Source organism: Pinus tabuliformis, chromosome 3_1, assembly GCF_031772625.1.
Source record: "Pinus tabuliformis cultivar Carrire ecotype Pingquan chromosome 3_1, CPIR1, whole genome shotgun sequence".
NCBI classification, from domain to species: domain Eukaryota; kingdom Viridiplantae; phylum Streptophyta; class Pinopsida; order Pinales; family Pinaceae; genus Pinus; species Pinus tabuliformis.
In genome coordinates, this window is record NC_142301.1 from 612,144,963 (window position 1) to 612,149,080 (window position 4,118).

Sequence of the window (4,118 nt, forward strand, 5' to 3'; positions counted from 1 at the left end):
GACTAATTGGGTATTGATGGTAGAATACATAAGAATGAGGTTCCAACCCTCAAAGGACTTTGAACTAATGAATAGGTACAAAGATATTGAGGACCCTAAAGCACACATTTAGTTTTGTGAGTCGTAATGGACTAAGAAGTAGATTCATAAAGCCTAATGGCTCAATAGGTTGGTTCATAGTATGGACATGGTTTTATCAAGCTAGTAAATCCAGGAGGAGAACAAATGACAAACAAGGGATTGGGGAACACTAAGCACTCAATTTCATGCAACCTTCAAATTCATATTAGATGATATTATGGTGAAGAATATTATGTATCAAATGAAGAATTTCATTTTTAATCAACAACCCACAAACATTATACAAACGATAATCTACATGTATCATAGGAAGCTAATTATTAATTCTGCATCAGCCAATTTACTAAGGGTGGATAGTTAATGGATTTAAGAAGAAGAGGATGTCAAAAATTAGCAAAAAATACCAATGGAGAGTGTGTAATACAAGAAAAAGCTTCAATTAGCTTTGTGTCAACACACACTCAACCATTAAAAGCCAATAATTATAATAATGGTACATAAGATAAATGAAGTGGTTATTATCAAGGAATGTTGGGATCAAGAAATAGTAACTCAAGTAGTATATTTTCTCAAATAATATTGATATCTATTTATGGCGAGTTTCTTCAAAATCAAGGGTATTGTAGGATCTTTAGAAGAGATGAAGATTCAATTGTGACCTATGCTAAACTAGTCAAGAAAATACCATACCAACTAAATCCAATGTACATGGAAAGGTGTGCACAAAATTAGATCAAATGCTAGAAGCATGGATTATATTTGTAATGGAAAAATCTGAGTAGATTAGTTTAGTAGTGGTGTATGATATGAAGAATGGTGGCATTCAAATATGTTTTGATCTTTGGAGCCTAGATGTAAACATGTGTTATTTATATGTTCCATACACCTTTTAGATATGATGTGTTTCACAATATCAGTTGAAGGGAAGATTACTCATTTACATATGGCCTTTTAGCATACGACCAAGTGCAGATTACAAAGAAAGACAAGGTGAGGACTACATTTGCAATTGAGTGGGGTAGATTTGTGTACATTGGGATGTTGTTTGATTTGAAGAATCCACATATAGTATTTTCTAGGATTGCAGAAGCAAAATTTAAGGAGTTTATGCATAAGTTTCTAGAAGTATATTTGGATGACTAGATTTTGTTCAGTTTGGCAAAAGAACATATATAAGTATTAAGGTTAATTCTCAGTAGACGTTGACAATTGGAGATATTAATGAATATGAAAAATGCATCTTTTACACACCCTTTAGAACATTTTTGGGACATGTTGTATGTAAAGAAGGATTTCTTATGGATCCAACAAACATCACAATGATTATAGATAAGGTGACCCCAACATCAGTCAAGGCATTGCATGCAATATTTGGACATATTATATATTATTGGAAATCTAACAGAAGTTATGCTAAGATTGTTGCACCATTGGAGAAGTTGTTATAAAAGGATACCAAGTTTATCTAGACCTAGGAGTGCAAGAGGCAATAGATTTTCTAAAGGAGAAGTTAGTTATTTCCCCTATCCTAATATTTCTATATCAATCAAATTTTTTTCCATGTGCATGTGGATGGATTGTTGACTTCCCTTGGTGTAGCTAAGGAAAGGTCATAATGGCTTTAAGAAAAAATCGATGTTATCACACTAGGAAGCATGCATAGCATTGTTTCAATCACTATAATGCACAAGCCAGTCATACTTAAACACAATCAGTTTAGTTATTACTTTATGCATAAATTATGGATATGTTGCTTAGGAAAAGGTTCTTGGATTATGTAGACTTTCATTCTACCTAATTTTATTATTTTAACATGATCTCTAGATATGAAACATTTTGAAGTTTATTTCCCAACTTTTCAAGTGGGCAATGTGAGAAAGCAAAGTCCCTGATCGAGGTGGCCACATGTGTGAGGGAGGGTGATGTGATGGCACCATCGCCATCCCATCCCCTTAGCATTAACACTTGCACATTTGTAACATCATCCCATACCTAACAACATGCAACACTTAACGTTGTGGTCTTACAACCTTAATTTCCATTCTTTCATAGTTTTTGACTCTATGTATTTCCTCTTCACTGCATTTACTATTGTTATCTACCTTTGTAAGCAACAACTTCAGCAATGACATGTTTTTGCCTTTGTGATAGGGATCAACCCCAGTCCTCATGAAGGACCACTCCTTCCCCATCTATCTGTGATGTAAGAGCATCGACTCATCCTCTGATATTTATGAAAAAAAAGTTTATGGAAAGCGAGCTATCAAAAAACATGGCCATGAGGATAAAATTTCCTAGAATTCATTGAGTTTATCCTAGTTTCCATGGAGATCATTGAGAGCTTTGTGGAGAATATCATGAATTGGAAGTGATCCACAATAGTGTATTTTTCATATATAAATTGTAAACATGTGATGTGTAGGGGGAAACCAATGGATGACGAATATTCCCACCCGAGCTCCATGCAATAGTAGAATGACTAAATTAATGTAATTTAATTTTTTTTTTGTGAATTCTTGTGTTCTAAGTGAATGAATTCGTTGAGTGAATTTATGTTTATGCACTCTATGCGTTGATTAAAACATCATCAATAGGAAAATGTTTTGACTTTGGATAATAGATCAAAGAGATTGATGCCAACAAGGGATAGTCAGATTAGAGCCCACACAGATAAGAAATGTTATTAGGCTACAAGATTCGTTAAAGGCATCGTCATAATCAATGTACTAATAAGATCAAGCTCTAGGAGAGATCAACGATTGAGATTGTTACCACGTTAAGTTTATTGTGTGTATTTTATTTCCTATAAAAACCCTTATTTGTTTCAACTACTGGAAATTAGTATTCTTGCAACATTCTTATTTGAAGAGTGAATAAGAGCGGGCCCATAACCCACAAGTCCGAGGATTGAAACTGTAGAAATTGGATTCAAAGGACCCCCAAAAATCATTTTCATTAAGTGGTATCAGAGCAAGATTTATGTTCATAGTGTGGAGGAGTAGTAGTGAAAGAAGGTGCAAGTTGACTGAAGATATGGTAAGAGATTTGTTTTCTCTATGTAGGTGACAACAAAATAAGGTGAGAATATTTGCAACATCCTAGAGCAAGGAGTGCTCAAATGGTTCCAGAGGATTGAACTAGGAAGATGCCAAAGATTGAGCTCAGAGGAGAGAAGCTTGGTGAGGTATCATATGGCAAGAAGGGAAGACTTGCTACTAGAGAGGTTTTGCTGCAGCTCACAAGTTAAAGTTGTTATGAGAAGACCAAATGCATATGACCATGAGGTCATAAAATTTTGAACCTTGGGATTTTGATGCAAAAGCATCGACTCATCCTCTGAAATTTAAGGAAAACGAGTTTCTAGAAGGCCCAATTGTCAAAAGAAGTAGCCGCGAGGATAAAAATTCCTCAAATTCATTAAGGTTATCCTAGTTTCCAGGGAGATCATTGAGAGATTTGTGGAGAGGGTCATGTTGATACGTTTGAGGAGAAGATCGTGGATCTGACATGATCCATGATAATGTATTTTTCATATATAGATTGTAAACCTGTGATGTGTACAGGGAAGCCGTTGAATAATGAACATGCTCGTTAAGGAAACATGTGATAGTAGACTGATTAAATTAATGTTTACTTGTGTTTTTTGAATTCCTGTGTTATGAGTGAACAAATTCATTGAGGGAATTTATGTTTCTACACTCTATGTGTTGATTAAAACATGTTAGATAGGAAAACATTGTAAGATGGGATTGTAGATCCAAGAGATCGATGCCAGAAAGGGGTAGTTAGATTAGATTCCACGTAGAGAAGAAATGTTAATATGTTACAATATTTGTTGAAGGAATCGTTGGAATTGATTTACTATTGATATCAAGCTCAAGGAGAGATCAATGATTGGGATTACTACCATCTTAAGTATATTCTGTGGATTTTAGTTCCTGTAACAATCTTACTTTGTTTCAACTACTGGAAATTGGTATTCCTGCAACATTATTATTTGAAGAATGAATAAGAGTGGGCCCATAACCCATATGTCT